Here is a 16,782-nt window from a genome sequence, read left to right on the forward strand (position 1 = left end):
CTCCTTCACTCCAGGTCAGACTTGAACTGTGGTATGATGGCTATCACAGCCTCCCCCAGTCCCTTTTCCATTTTCTGTAAGAAGCATTTCCCTGAATGCATTCTTAATGTCTGCTTTTAGGGAGTACCTGGAATAACACAGGTAAAATCAGGAGTGTTCTGAGAAAGCAGGATGGAAAGATGAGGATTTGAGACTGTCTTGCCTACTACCTGGCAGGCCAACAGGATGGAACGAGGAAAGTCTCTGGCAGAAGGCTGCAGCTCAACTGCTGAAGGTTTTACTGGTGGTGAACTAGGAAAGTATATCTGTGGAAAGCAATGTTGTTAAAGGTAAGATAATACAGACATACATCCAGACTGTGTTCTGAAAACTATTGATGCGTTTGCATCAAGGGTATACTTGCCATAAATGAGTGTGGCAGGGAACAAAGGCAAACTTGTCCAGGGAAACACAGACTCTTCTGGTGGCAGACTTGGCTCAAGGATTCTCCATTGCCCTCTCCAAACCTTCCATAGACTGCACAGACAGTCCATCCAGCAAAACTTCCTTTCCTCTCTCCTTCACTTGGAATCAGACTTACATCCCAGTCTGATGGCTCTCTGGCTTTTTCCAGCAACCTCCCTATATTCTCTCCCAAGTGCTTCCTGTAACACAACACTTGCATGTTTAATCCCTTCTTGGTGTCTACTTCTGAAAAGGGCCAGGTTAACACATTGGCCCTTTCTTCTGCTATCTCCAATAACTGTTAAGCCCAACCAATGAGCGTTTTCATTTCATAAATTATACTTTCCAGTTATTGAACATATGTTTGGCTCTTTTTCATAGTTTCCATTTGTCTGTTGACATTCCCCATCTATTAGTCATTATTCCAGTACTTTTCATCAATTTCCTAACAGATGAAAAAAGACCAATTTCTTATCTAGACAAACGTAAAAAAAATTTTTTTAATGAAGTTGAATGTTTTATTATTAAACTATTTATCTTCCTGCAAGGCTGTTGCTTCACCATATAAAAATAGCACCAGCAAGCACAATATATTACAAAATTAAGATAGTATTGTTCTTGATCTGACCTGAGACATCAGGCTACATAGTAATGAAGTCTTTCATTCATGCCAGTTTAGGTAAAGTTCCTATTTCTTGCTGAAGGAACCCTGATTCATATAGTTAATAAATATAACATGTATTCATTTGTTACTACAATAGTATTTGTATAGGTAGGCCACAAAAGGCCTAGAATATTGATCCTTTCAGTGAATTACATTTTGATCTTGAAGAAATTGTATCTCTTCTTTCTAATATATTTTAGACAAATCCAACTCCAAATTACTTTTTTCCACTAAGCGTTAATGGTGCCTTTTTTTTTTTAAATTTTTTAACATTTATTTATTTTTGAGACAGAGAGAGACAGAGCATGAATGGGGGGGGGGCAGAGAGAGAGGGAGACACAGAATCGGAAGCAGGCTCCAGGCTCTGAGCCATCAGCCCAGGGCCCGACGCGGGGCTCGAACTCACAGACCGCGAGATCGTGACCTGAGCTGAAGTCCGACACTTAACCGACTGAACCACTCAGGTGCCCCCAATGGTGCCTTTTCTATTCATGCTCCTGTTTTATGTTATATACCCTTCCTGAGTAATCTTTTTCACTGCCATTATTTCAGCAACTCCCTCTATGCTGATAAAACTAATTTCACATGTCTTGCTTAGTCCTTACCTTAGAACGTTAAGAACCAGATACTCAATTGCCTTTTGGCATGAACATATCATTATTTCCCATGTACCTCAATGTTAACTTGTCAAAATGAACTTAATCACCTTTCTCACTAACCATGCTTTCTTATAACTTAACAATATTAACTAATGAACGTAGAATCTACATGATCGCTAAAAGGTGATATCCTTGACTTTTGCCCTTTACCTTTACGTAAAACCAAGCCATCAAGTCCAGTTATTGATTTAGTCTCCAAATTGTTTATTAAATCTATCTTCTCTTTACTACTACCATCATCTACTTTAGTAACATCGAATTTTAGTCTCAACCTCTCCCCCAAGACACTCCCCACTTATGCCACAGCTCTATTCGAATTGCAAGGCTATCTCTAAGGTGACTTCCTATTACATAGAAATTACAAACTCTTCTTTTTTTTAAGTTTTTTTTTTAAATATGAAATTCATTGTCAAATTGGTTTTCATACAGCACCCGGTGCTCATCCCAACAGGTGACCTCCTCAATGCCCATCTTCCACCCTCCTCTCCCTCCCAACCTCCATCAGCCTTCAGTTTATTCTCAGTTTTTAAGAGTCTCTTATGGTTTGGCTGTCTCCCACTCTAACTTTTTTTTTTTCCCTTCCCCTTCCCTATGGTTTTCTGTTAAGTTTCTCAGGATCCACATAAGAGTGAAAACATATGGTATCTGTCTTTCTCTGTAGGGCTTATTTCACTTAGCATAACACTCTCCAGTTCCATCCACGTTGCTACAAATGGCCACATTCCATTCTTTCTCATTGCCAAGTAGTATTCCATTGTGTATATAAACCACATCTTCTTTATCCATTTGTCAGTTGATGGACATTTAGGCTCTTTCCATAATTTGGCTATTGTTGAAAGTGCTACTATAAACCAAGTGCCCCTATGCATCAGTACTCCTGTATCCCTTGGGTAAATTCCTAGCAGTGCTATTGCTGGGTCACAGGGTAGATCTATTTTTAATTTTTTTGAGGAAACTCCACACTGTTTTCCAGAGTGGCTGCACCAGTTTGCATTCCCACCAACAGTGCAAGAGGGTTCCCGTTTCTCCACATCCTCTCCAGCATCTGTAGTCTCCTGATTTGTTCATTTTATCCACCCTGACCAGTGTGAGGACAAACTCTTCTTGATCTCAGCTTTGCCTCCCTCTCCTATTTCCCTTCCAGATACTTAGTGTCCCCTGATTTACACTGGAGCCATTGAACTTGTTCCACAATATTATTCTGTAACTTGATTTTCTACCTTGATTCATGCTGCTGTCTCTTTTGAACTCTTCCCATGCTTGTCACCTGTAACTTTTCCCCTTTCCTTACATATTAGTTCAGGCAAGAACTACTTCAGGATACTACTCCTGAATTTCTGAAACCACATTAGAGACTCTAGACTCTCATAAATGATGCACCTATTTTTGATTATTATTATAATTATCACAGTGATCCTTTCATTTGTCTCCCTCTCATTCATTTTTATGCTGCATTCACTATCTTGTAGGCAGGGTAAAATGATGAAAGTATAGGTATACCTTAGAGATATTGCTGGTTTGGTTCTAGACTACCACAATAAAGCAAAAAAAAAAAAAAAATCACAGTACAGTGATTCATATGAATTTTTTGGTTTCCCAATACATATAAAAGTTATATTTAGCTTATACTACAGTCTATTAAGTGTGCAATAGCATCATGTCTAAAAAATGTATATAGCTGAATCAAACAATACTCTGTTGTTAAAAAGTGCTAGCCATTATCTGAGCTTTCAGGGAGCCATAATCTTTCTGCTGTGGAGGGTTTTGCCTCCATGTTGATGGCTACTGTGATTAGCATCTGTTGAAGTCTGGAGTGGCTGTGGCAAAATCCTAACACGACAATGAAGTTTGCCATATTGGGTGATTCTTCATAACTGATTTCTCTGTAGCATGCAATGCTGTTTGATAGCATATTGCTCACAGTAGAACTTCTTTAAAAATTGTAGGCAATCTTCTCAGACCCTTTCACTGCTTTATTAACTATGTTTATGGAATATTCTAAACGCTTTGTTGTCATTTCAACAATCTTCATAGCATCTTCACCAGGAGTAGATTCCTTCCCCAAAAACAATTTCTTTGCTCATCCATAAGAAGCAAATTCTCATCCACTGAAATTTTATCATGAAACTGCAGCAATTCAGTCACATTTTCAGGCTCCACTTCTAATTCTAGTTACCTTGCTATTTCCACCACATCTGCAGTGACTTCCTCCATTGAAGTCTTGAACCCCTCTAACTCATCCATGAAGGTTGGAATCAACTTCTTCCAAACTCCTAATAATGTTGATATTTTGGCCTTTTCCCATGAATCATGAATGTTCTTAATGGAATCTAGAATGGTGAATCCATTCCAGAAGGTTTTCCACTAACTTTGCCCATATTCATCAGAGGAATCACTGTCTATGGCAGCTATGGTCTTCTGAAATGTGTTTTTGTAAATAATAAGACTTGAAAGTCAAAATTAATGCTTGATCCCCAGGCTACAGAATGGATGTTGTGTTAGCAGGCCTGAAAACCACATTCATCTCATTGTACATCTCCATAAAAGCTCTTGGGTGACCAGGTGCATTGTCAGTGAGCGGCAATATTTTGAAAGGAATCTTTTCTTCTCAGCGACTGTCTCAACAGTGGCCTTAAAATATCCAGTAAACCATGTTGTAAACAGACATGCTGTCATCCAGGCTTTATTGTTCCATTTATAGAACACAGGCAGAATAGATTTTGCATAATTCTTAAGGGCCCTGGATTTTCAGAAGGGCAAAGGAGCATTGGCTTTAACTTAAAGTCACCAGCTAGAGTAGCCCCTAACAGGAGAGTCAGCTTGTCCTCTGAAACTTTGAAGTCAGGTATTACTTCTCCTCTCTAGCTGTGAAAGCCCTAGTCAGCGTCTTCCAATAGAAGGCCATTTTTCTACATTGAAAACCTGTTGTTTAGTGTAATCACCTTCAGTAAGGATCTAGCTAGCTTTCTGCAGCTTCTACGTCAGCACCTGCTGCTTCCCCTTGCACTTGGATGTTATGGAGGTGGCTTCTTTCCTTAAACCTCAGGAACCAACCTCTGCTAGCTTCACACTTTTCTTCTGCAGTCTCCTCACCTCTCTCAGCCTTCCCAGAATTGAAGAGAGTTAGGGCCTTGCTCTGGATTAGGCTTTGGCTTAAGGGAATGTTGCAGCTGGTTTGATCTTCTATCCAGACCACTCAAACTTTCTCCATATCAGCAATAAAAGTGTTTCACTTTCTTATCACTGGTGTGTTCACTGGATTAGTGCTTTCAATTTCCTTCAAGAACTTTTCCTTTCCATTGATAACATGGCTTACTGTTTGGTGAAAGAGCCCTCGCTTTTGGTCTATCTTTGCTTTCAACATGCCTTCCTCACTAAGCTTAATCATTTCTAGCTCTTGATTTAAAGTATGAGACATGTGGCTCTTCATTTCTCTTGAACATTTAGAGACCATTGTAGATTATTAGTTGGCTCTTGTGTCTCAGGGAATATTGTTGTGTCTTAGGGAATAGGAAGTCCTGAGGAGAGGGATAGACATGGGAAATTACAGGTAGGTTAAGCACTCAGAGCATACACAATGTTTGTCAATTAAGTTCTATGTCTTATATGGGTGTGGTTCGTGATGCCCTAAAAACAATTACAATGGTAACATCAAAGATAATTGATCACAGATCACCATAATAAATATAATAATAATGAAAAAGTTTGAAATATTATGAGAATTATCAAAATGTGACACAGAGACAGAGTGAGCAACTACTGTTAGAAAAATGGCGCTGATAGATTTGTGTGAGTGTGCCTATATAGTCAGTTGCAGATACTTCCATTGAACACTAGATGTCACTCTGATCTTTCATTTGAAAAAATAATACTATGCTGTTTCTACCTCTAAAATGAAATTTTTTAAAAAAGGTTGTTTTGTTTTGTTTTTTATTTCGAGACAGAGAGCAAGCAGGGTAGGGACAGAGAGAGAGGGGAAAGAGGAAATCTCAAGCAAGCTCTGCACTGTCAATGCAGAGCCCTATGAGGGGCTCAAACTCACAAACTGTAAGATCATGACCTGAGCCAAAATTAAGAGTTGGACACTTAACTGACTGAGTCACCCAGGTACCCCTAAAGTCAATTTTTAAAAATTATCTTTTGCCTGGTTAAATCTTCGGGTTAAAAAATGCTGTCAACCTGAAATTGTCTTTTAACCAAATTTTTAGACTTATGCAGATTCAAAATGTTAAAGGGTCAAAACAAAAGCTAATTAATTTTTACAAAATCTGCTGAACAATTTCTTATGAGTTAGCTTAGCATGGCCTGCCCAGCTAGTATTTGCTGACTATCAAAAGAAATGTATAATTTTGAAAAGCATGTAATTAATTTTATCTTTGAAAGCATGGAACCTGGAAAAGGGTTGAAAAAATGTTTAAGGCTTTTTTTTCTAAACTTCACAAAAGGTAAACTCTCACCTTTTACAATAAGAATAGTAAATATTTTATGATTTATTGTGATTATCTGCAGAAACTTCAAATATTCAATAATTTAAAAGAGGTCTGGGGGCGCCTGGGTGGCGCAGTCGGTTAAGCGTCCGACTTCAGCCAGGTCACGATCTCGCGGTCTGTGAGTTCGAGCCCCGCGTCGGGCTCTGGGCTGATGGCTCGGAGCCTGGAGCCTGTTTCCGATTCTGTGTCTCCCTCTCTCTCTGCCCCTCCCCCGTTCATGCTATGTCTCTCTCTGTCCCAAAAATAAATAAAAAACGTTGAGGGGCGCCTGGGTGGCGCAGTCGGTTAAGCGTCCGACTTCAGCCAGGTCACGATCTTGCGGTCCGTGAGTCCGTGAGTTCGAGCCCCGCGTCAGGCTCTGGGCTGATGGCTCGGAGCCTGGAGCCTGTTTCCAATTCTGTGTCTCCCTCTATCTCTGCCCCTCCCCCGCTCATGCTGTGTCTCTCTCTGTCCCAAAAATAAATAAAAAACGTTGAAAAAAAAAAAATTAAAAAAAAAAAAAAAAACGTTGAAAAAAAAAAAATTAAAAGAGGTCTGAAATATACCAAAATGATACTGTCTCAGGGAAAACATTTAGAACATGCTTTAAAAAGCAAAGTGTTAATAGTGGCTCAATTTTCTAAAAAGTCTTTAAAAATATTTCTTATACAGAGGAAGACTCACGTTATATTAACTTCTATTTTCTTACCAGCTTTGTAAATGACTCTAGTCCCATCTAATTATGCTAACCTAAAATTTGGTGGTCATTCTTGATTTTTTTTTCCTTTTCTCCCATCTTCTATATGCAAATCTTTGACGAAGTCTTTTGATTCTGACTCCAAAATGTATCTCTAATCTATTACTACTCTGTCTCCTCTGCCACCACCCTGCTTTCACGCCACTGGCAGTCACCAATAGGCAGCTTTTTTTCTTCTCTCTGCCCAAGCTGCTAAGCCACTAGGAGCCCTCAACTCTGTAGGGGAAAAAGACCAACTCCATTTTATTGATTTTTAAAAAATGTTTTATTAATTTTTTGAGAGAGCAAGCATGTGGGCAGGTGCAAGTGGGGGAGGAGCAGAAAGAGATGGGGGGGGGGGCAGGGGATCCTGAAGCGGGCCCTACACTGATAGCAGTAAGGCCAATGCAGGGCTCACTCACCAACTGTGAGATCACGACCTGAGGACCTGAGTGGAAGTCCAAAGCTCAACTGACTGAGACGCCCCAGGTGCCCCCCGCAACTCCATTTTAAATGTATTCTACATAGAGCCCTTAAGGAGCAACCTCAGGTAGAACATCCTGCAAAGTTGAACTGATCTAAAGAAGTTCACATATGGGGTGGCTGGGTGGTTCAGTGGGTTAAGCATCTGGCTCTTGATTCTGGCTGCAGTCATGATGTCACAATTGTGAGATCGAGTCCCACGTTGGGCTCCACACTGGGCGTGGAGCCTGCTTAAGGTTCTGTCTCTCCCTCTCCTTCTGCCTCTCTCCCTCAAGCACGCACGCACACACACTTCCTCAAAAACAAAAAACAAAACAAAAACAAAACAAAAAAAAATGTTTACATACCAAAAAGAACTATGACACACTGTGATCTCAGGAACATCACATAGCCATCCAAATCAGTGCTTCAAGGAAAGAGAATTCAACATTGCTATCTCTCTGTTATAACAGATGTTACTGACAATGTTCTTCTTTTTGTTGGTTTCTAAATGATCAGAACTGCCAAAATGGGGTTATTTGTATTAGTGAAAGAACAGTGAGTCTTGAAAGTATTTCTCTTGTGGCAATAATCCTTTTTGTTATACTGTGAATGTAGCTTCTGCAAATAATTGAAACTTTTGTCTTAATGAAACAGTTTAGTCTCTTTGTAATTCATTTTGTTGGAGAACATCTAACAAGCCTCTCCTTTAGTGATTGACATAGAAACAGCAACATTTTATTCCTTTCCTTAAAGAGGGGTAATATCTCGCATAAATTTTACTGAGTACATTATAGGGTAGACCACTCTATTAAATTTTCCTGGAAATTTATTTTTAGCTTGATTTATCAGATCAACCTTCAGCCTGCAGCTAAATAACATTTGTATTTCACTGCCTGATCCAGCAGATAGACTGAGAATCATATTTTAAGGGACTGGAATGAAGTGTTCCTATCATCTTCAATTTTCCTTTATCTCTCAGAGTCTTCTGATTCTAGTTATTTCTCACTATGTTCTTTGATTTAACATCTTCCTTCATTCTCTGTTTAGCACAGAGGAGGAACATTAAACACATATACTATCTGAAAGTAATATTTAAGCATCATGGTTAATGTGTAAGGGCTTTATTTCCAAATTTAAATTAATTTGTTTTCTAATATTTGTGTAAAACTATAAAGGAACCAAAAAGCTTTTATTCTTACTCCAATTTTTTTTGCCCAATGGATAGAGGAGAGACGGGACAACTGTCTGGACTATAGTAGCCTACATTATAAATAGGAATCTGCCTTAGATATTTCCTCCCTATCTTACTATGTTCTTCATTATATTGGTTACCATTTATTGAATATATTCTATTTGTCAGTTGCTGAATTGGGTAATTTCTGTGTTTTCTCATTAACTGATTTAGTCTTTGCATCAACCCTATGAGGTAGGTGTTACTATCCTGTTTCACAGTTGAGAGACTTGAGGTCAGTAATGTTAAGTAACTACCTAAAAAGCGCAGAGCCAGTATGTCATTGTACAGGTACTAACCCAGTTTTTTTTTGGACCCAAAGTATGTATGTATGTTTGTTTTTAATCTATTTTCTTTTATGCCTTTTCCCCCAAATATTAAAAAAAATTTTTTTAATGTTTATTTATTTTTGAGACAGAGAGAGACAGAGCATGAACGAGAGAGGGTCAGAGAGAGAGGGAGACACAGAATCTGAAGCAGGCTCCAGTCTCTGAGCTGTCAGCACAGAGCCCGACGCGGGGCTCCAACACGCGGACTGTGAGATCATGACCTGAGCCGAAGTCGGACGCTTAACCGACTGAGCCACCCAGGCGCCCCGCCTGCAAATATTTTCAAGTAGATACTCTCATGAAAAACTCACAAGCTTCAAGTGTTGGGAAAGTTCAAATCTTTGGCATTTTCTGTCCCTTTCAATAAGGTGAAAAAGAAACATGCAACAAAACATGGAGGACTTATGTGGACAATTTTAGAAAGCACTCACTAGATTGTTTCTAAAATACAAAAACAAGGGGCACCTGGGTGGCTCAGTCAGTTAAACAGCCAATTTTAGCTCAGGTCATGATCTCGTGATTTGTGGGTTTGAGCCCCATGTCAGGGTCTGTGCTGACAGCTCAGAGACTGGAGCCTGCTTCATATTCTGTGTCTCCCTCTCTCTCTGCCTCTCCCCTGCTTGCACTCTGTCTCTCTGTCTCTCAAAAATGCATAAACATTAAAAAAAATTATTTAAACAAAAGTAAGAAACACATACAAAGCATCTCTCAAAATTAATCTGAGAAACTAAGTACCTTTTTTAGTAATAAAAAAAAATACCCACTATTTACATTCTGTGTCCACAGTAATTGATATAAGAGTTGCAATCTGGTAGAGAATTTGATTTTTATAGTGGGACATGGAAGAGTCCTGTAGATCTCTAAGAGCCTAACAAGACTCAAGTGCTGTTAATCCTCTACTCAGACTACCAGGGAAAACTATGAAAGTAAGCTTTGGGAGTAGCAACTCAGGATCCCAACATGACTAAATGCCAAAGGACAGATGATGACATGTGAGGTAAATGGACCATATGTTAGGCCCAAAGAGGTACTACGCTGATGGGTGATCAGGTCAGTTTATGACTATAGCTATTATCATATATATATTTATATTTATATTTAATCTCATATATATGTAATTAGCAATAGTTAATTCATTATTATACTTGCAGGGCTTTCCTCTTACATTCTGTTATTTTCCAGGAGGTTTGCTTTATTTATTTAAGAAACGTTGGTTATTAAAGTTTCACTGAAGACTGAACTATTGTCCATTTAACTTGTGGCCAGAATTATCACTATGCATAACTTCATTTTTTATAAACTTAGCTTTGATCATAAAATATATCTTTTCTTCCTCACTGTATTAGCTGTGATATTTAGTCCCAACCAAAACAAAACAAAACAAAACAAAACAAAACATACTTGGAAACTAGGTACCATACAATTTAAAGGGAAATTAATTTTGTCCTGATTATAAGACAACTTAAATTTAAATTTCACAGACAAGATGTGAAGAACTTCTAATAATAGCAAAGAAAAAGGAAAAAAACATATAAAACTATAGGCCTTTAAGAAAGGCCTGCTTAGATGATTAGATGATTTTAGAGGAAAAAAATGTATAGGCTTAAAAATAATAGTTGGAACATTATTAAAGCTATTGAGTGAGGATTTAGGTTTCCCTTCCTTCTCCCACCAAGCACAGCAGTGCTATTAAGGGAAGTAACACCTATTTAAAGGATGTTAAGAAAGTAAAATTTTGTTTTGTTTCACACCACTAGTCTAACATTGTAGCTTGAGGTCGGTCAGATGACACCTTTTGTAATTATGGTGGCAGATGCTGGTCTGTATAGAGTCCCAAGAGAATTCCAGGCTCTGAGCTTGAAGTATTGGTTTCTCTTTGATATGGAAGGCTGGAGAACCCTCCCCCTTTCCTGAAACCTTTATTTTACCATTCCCCTTCCAAAACTCAGGTTCTGCAAAAACCCATTAAACTTTTTGTTTATTCTCTTTTAAATTCCATCTTCTTTCTGCTAATTTCCTGAGGCGAGAGTGTGGACAGGGATTCTGGCAACATCTGAAGAGAATAGAAATAAAATAGTGTTTGGTTCTATAATGGTGAGTAAACATTAGAGCTAAATTATTGACAGTTTTTATAACTAGGTCATTATGACTTATCACTAAATTTGTTGTCTATTTCAAATTCTCCATCATATGAATGTCTGTATTCTTGAAGTTCATCAGCATCTCACACAGAGCCCAGGAAACAAGAACAAAATGCCCATTGAATTCAGATGCTTTATAGTGCATTAACAGTCCCTTTCAAATCTGCCTAATCAAAGATTGAAGAGGATTCATTTGGTGATATAACTTTATTGCAAGTTATGCTTGCCTTGATTTCCAATGTTTACATAAGGAGGATGAAAAGATGATTCTCCACTCTTCTGGATACCACATTTTGCCCATCCACATCTTTACCATGGTATGTCAAAAATAAAATACAATTTAGCAGCTCAAGAAATTTTATCTTATTTGAGTATTTGAAAGAGATTTTTATAATGTTCTAAATGACATGGGAGATGGGATGTGTATGGCAGACACTGGCTATTTTTACCTGCCCAGAATCATTTCCTCTTCTTCAAGTAATGATGTCTACATTCTTCTTTGGGAAAAGTATCCCAGTGCCATTCTTAGTGGGCATGGTCTGTGCCCACAGGAGACCATCTCTCCAGTTCAAAGCTTGATCATGTGACCCAGACCTATAATAAAAGTTGCTGTGATTGATTCCATGGTGAGTATGTGACCCTCTTCAAGGAGAGTCAGGCTTGGGTCTTTTTCTAGAACAATGGAGAATAATATGCATTCTTTCTACTGAGTTTACCAAGCTTTTCAGATGTAAGTTCCAAGTTTCTACTGGCCATCTTTGCTAATACTTGGGAAGATATGCCTAAACTAATTCTCTCAGAGGAAAGCAGGGTCAAGAGATGGTGAAAGACCAATTTGTGATGATGTTGTTTAAATGGCCATGTTCAAATGTGCTTCTAAATCCTATTCTACCCATAGATTCTTTATTTACATTAGGTAAAATAATCCCTTTTTTGTTTAAGCTAATTTGAATTGGGTTTCTGTCATTTGCAACCAAAATAATCATAACTAATTAGAGAGTAAAGGTAGAGAGAATCAGGAGACGTACATGATGGACTTAACCTGTTCTCCAGGAAATGATAGTCTGCTTGGAAAGGAGTCATAGCCAGAACACACAAAAATAAAGCAGATAATCAAAAGCCAAATTATATGGTGCAAACTCCAAATGCTATATAACTTTAGCAAATGCAGAAATCAACTTTTTCTGACATACCTGAGACAGAAGATAATGGGAAAGGTAGAATCTTAGTCAGTTTTAAAGAACAGGAAGGAAATTAAATTAGGGAAAAGGTCAAGGGAGGGAATTACAGCCAGGAAAAGCTGAAAAGCAAAACTTTGAGATGCAAACATGTATGTTGAGAGCAGGGTATAATAAAGAGATCAGTTAGATTCGAGTGGAGTGGAGTGCTAGAAAGTAGTCATTGAAAGTAAACCTGCAGAAGTGAATGAGACCAGGTCCTGAGACTTGAATGTCATGCAGACAATTTATAGTTTTTTTAGGTCAGGCATTAGAGAACCGCCACATAAATTTGAAATGGTGATTAAATATTAAGCAGAAACATTTATCTGACAGTATTGGGAATGCTGGGTAGATCAGGAATATGGGAGAGACTGAGGTCAGTGTTACTAATGATGCAGCCACAATAAACAAGAGATTTGCTAACTTATTTTATAAGGAGGTATTTCACCTCCTTGGTTAAGTGTATTCCTAGGTATTTTATTCTTTTATAAATGAGACTATTTTCTTAATTGCTTTTCTGATAGTTCATCATTGATGTATAAAAATGCAACAGACCTTTGTGCATTGAGTTTGTATCCTGCAACTTTACTGAATTTGTTTATTAGTTCTAACAGTATTTTAATGAGGTCTTTCTTCTATATAGAGTATCATGTCCTCTGCAAATAGTGACAGTTTTGCTTCTTCCTTTCCAATTTGGATGCCTTTTATTTCTTTTCTTGCCTAATTGCTCTGGCTAGCACGTCCAATAATATGTTGAATAAAAGTGGCAAGAGTGGGCATCCTTGTCTTATTCCTTTTTTTTTTTGTCTTATTTCTGATCTTAGAGGAAGAGTTTTAGCTTTTTAATACCGACTCTGATACTAGCTGTGAGCTTGTGTCTTATTTATGTTAAAATAACATCGGTTCACAAGAATGATGAGATGATGAAAAGTAAAACACAATTTCAGTTCTTTTTGAAGTCCATAGTCAATGGTATATAGTAACTATGCATTTGAAAGACCCAATTGAAATGAAATATAATGTTAGAAAGCATGAGCACATCAGGCATTTGTACCAAGATCAAAATGTTCTAAGTCTTATTAACTAGTTGGCTTTTAAAATATATATAAGCTACAAATCAACATGATTTACTTGGCTTCCAGTCTCCCTATATCAGCCAGTTAAAGCCACAGTGCCTATGAAGAATTTCCAACAGAAGAAAAGCAAGAGCAAATTAATAATTTTTTAAAAGCAGGTTTAACTGTTGTCTCTGAACTATCTCCTATCCATTCCTGCCTTTCAATTTTCACCAATTCTGTTGAAGTTCAGATCCTCATACCTCTGCCCTGAGCTGTTGAATTGGGTTTCTTCTCATTTCCTTGTCTTCTTTTTTTCTCTTTTCAATCTAACTCATGTACTGCTGCCAGATAATCTTCCTAAATTACAGCTTAGATCATATCAATTCCCTGCTCCAAAAATTTAACAATTTCCCATAGCCTTCCAAAAGCTTTAATGGAAAATTCAAGGTCATCCAAAGGTCTGTCCTCAATTTCCCTCCCCAGCTTGATTTGTCAGCACATCTTTCTTGCACTGCACACTCTGTCAAATCAGCCCATGTCTTCCTACCTGAACAAAAGAACAGCTTTTCTTCTTGTCTACTTTTACTAACACAATCCCTTTACTTGATACCTGCCACACTAATCTCTACCTGCTAAAATTCCCCCATATTCTTTCAGACCTAACATAAAACCTTCATGAAAAATTGTTTATCTCTAAGGTCTGTACCTTTGCACTCCTCAGGGTTCCCATAGCATTTTGTTTTAACCTCTTAGGGCAAACTTCACACTCTCATACATGATAGCTGAGTATCTCTCTTCCTGCAGCTTGACAATAAGCAATTTGAGGGTCCAAATCTTATTCATTTTTTATCCTCCATAGCAGCAGAATAAACTTTACTTTTACTTTTGTCAATATTATATATGCATATAGTTGAAGGAGCCAAAAAATAGTTTCATAAGGCTCATTAGGAAAAATAATTAACTCCATTACTTCCCCTCTTATCTAACAATTTTGCTATTTACCCTCTATCTATATAAATAATACACCTACACTACTTTTTTTTTATGATTTTTCAGGTTGAGTCATTATGAATGGAACTCCATTATGGAAGACAAAGATTTAGTTCTATTTCACGCCGCCCCCAGGAAACTATTACTTTTTCTTTTCGTATGACTCCTTAGTTTCTTTAGGATTAATTGTTATATAGCTTCTTTTGTTTGTTTTGTTTCCTATATATTTTCACTGATTCAATGCCAAGGTCACCACTAATTATCTAAATCTTTTAAACACATTCACATGCACCAAATATTCAATCAATTTAATCGTTAAATTTTTTTAATGTTTATTCATTTTTGAGAGAGAGAGAGAGTAGGGGAGAGGAAGAGAGAGAGGGAGACATAGGATCTGAAGCAGGCTCCAGGCTCTGAGCATTCAGCACAGAGCCTGACACAGGGCTCAAACCCACAAACTGCGAGATCATGACCTGAACCTAAGTCGGATGTTTAACCAACTGAGCCACCCAGGTACCCCTCAGTTTAATGTTAAGAAGCCTTCCTGAAAGAAAAAAAAAAAGCCTTTCTTGAGCTTTCTGGCTTGTTCTAAATTGGACCAATTTCTATCTATGCTTGGTAGATAAGCATTACCTTGGGATACTCATGTAAATCTTTGAGACTTTACATGAGTGACAATATCTTTATTTGATTTTCCCATTTGATAGTTTAGCTGGATCTAGAATTATCACTTGGAAATAATTTTCCTTCAAAAATGTGAAGGCATTTCTCCATTGTCTTCTAGATTTCAGTATTGCTATTGAGAAGTTTAAATCTATTCTGGTTCTTGATCCTTTGCATAAACTTGTTTCTTTTTCTCTCCAATAGCTTTTAGAATCCTCTCTTTATGCTTAATTTTCAATGATATGCTTTGGGCTGAGAGAATATTTATTCACAGTGTTGGGCCTTTTCAATTAAAAAAATGCATGTCCTTCATTTCTAGAAAATTTTCTTGAATTATTTCTTTGATGATTTCCTTCCTATTTTCTTTCTTCTCTTTCTGGAACTCCTATTAGATGTTTGTTGGATTTCTACTTTTTTTAACTTTTATTTTGCACTTTTCATCTCTGTCTTTTTGTTCTACTTTCTGGAAGAGTTTCTAAACTTTATTTTCCAGTTTTTCTATTTAGATTTTACTTATACCATCACATTTTCAGTTTCTAAGAGCTCTCTTTACATCATCCCCTTCTTTTCTATATTCAGTATCTTCTCTTAAGAGAATATCTTTATTTTATTTTATTTATTTATTTATATATTTTTCAATATATGAAGTTTATTGTCCAATTGGTTTCCATACAACACCCAGTGCTCATCCCAAAAGGTGCCCTCCTCAATACCCATCATCCACCCTCCCCTCCCTCCCACCCCCATCAACCCTCAGTTTGTTCTCAGTTTTTAAGAGTCTCTTATGCTTTGGCTCTCTCCCACTCTAACCTCTTTTTTTTTTTTTCCTTCCCCTCCCCCATGGGTTTCTGTTAAGTTTCTCAGGATCCACATAAGAGTGAAACCATATGGTATCTGTCTTTCTCTGTATGGCTTATTTCACTTAGCATAACACTCTCCAGTTCCATCCACGTTGCTACAAAGGACCATATTTTATTCTTTCTCATTACCACATAGTACTCCATTGTGTATATAAACCACAATTTCTTTATCCATTCATCAGTTGATGGACATTTAGGCTCTTTCCATAATTTGGCTATTGTTGAGAGTGCTGCTATAAACATTAGGGTACAAGTGCCCCTATGCATCAGCACTTCTGTATCCCTTGGGTAAATTCCTAGCAGTGCTACTGCTAGGTCATAAGGTAGGTCTATTTTTAATTTTTTGAGGAACCTCCACACTGTTTTCCAGAGTAGCTGCACCAATTTGTATTCCCACCAACAGTGCAAGAGGGTTCCCCGTTTCTCCACATCCTCTCCAGCATCTATAGTCTCCTGATTTGTTCATTTTGGCCACTCTGACTGGCGTGAGGTGATATCTGAGTGTGGTTTTGATTTGTATTTCCCTGATGAGGAGCGACGTTGAACATCTTTTCATGTGCCTGTTGGCCATCCAGATGTCTTCTTTAGAGAAGCGTCTATTCATGTTTTCTGCCCATTTCTTCACTGGGTTATTTGTTTTTCGAGTGTGGAGTTTGGTGAGCTCTTTATAGATTTTGGATACTAGCCCTTTGTCTAATATGTCATTTGCAAATATCTTTTCCCATTCTGTTGGTTGCCTTTTAGTTTTGTTGGTTGTTTCCTTTGCTGTGCAGAAGCTTTTTATCTTCATAAGGTCCCAGTAGTTCATTTTTGCTTTTAATTCCCTTGCCTTTGGGGATATGTCAAGTAAAAA

At 37.7% G+C, this 16,782-nt stretch overlaps 1 long non-coding RNA gene across 1 annotated transcript in view; it reads left to right on the forward strand.

Annotated features, from left to right (window-relative positions):
- LOC109248557 (uncharacterized) overlaps positions 1 to 16,782 on the forward strand; it is a 45,042-nt gene that overhangs the window by 15,610 nt on the left and 12,650 nt on the right. Inside the window, exon 3 of the long non-coding RNA XR_002072115.1 lies at positions 121 to 329. This is a non-coding gene — a long non-coding RNA (uncharacterized LOC109248557). The remainder of the gene's footprint in view (positions 1 to 120; positions 330 to 16,782) is intronic.

Source organism: Panthera pardus, unplaced genomic scaffold, assembly GCF_024362965.1.
Source record: "Panthera pardus isolate Hobbes unplaced genomic scaffold, ASM2436296v1 HiC_scaffold_15, whole genome shotgun sequence".
NCBI lineage: Eukaryota > Metazoa > Chordata > Mammalia > Carnivora > Felidae > Panthera > Panthera pardus.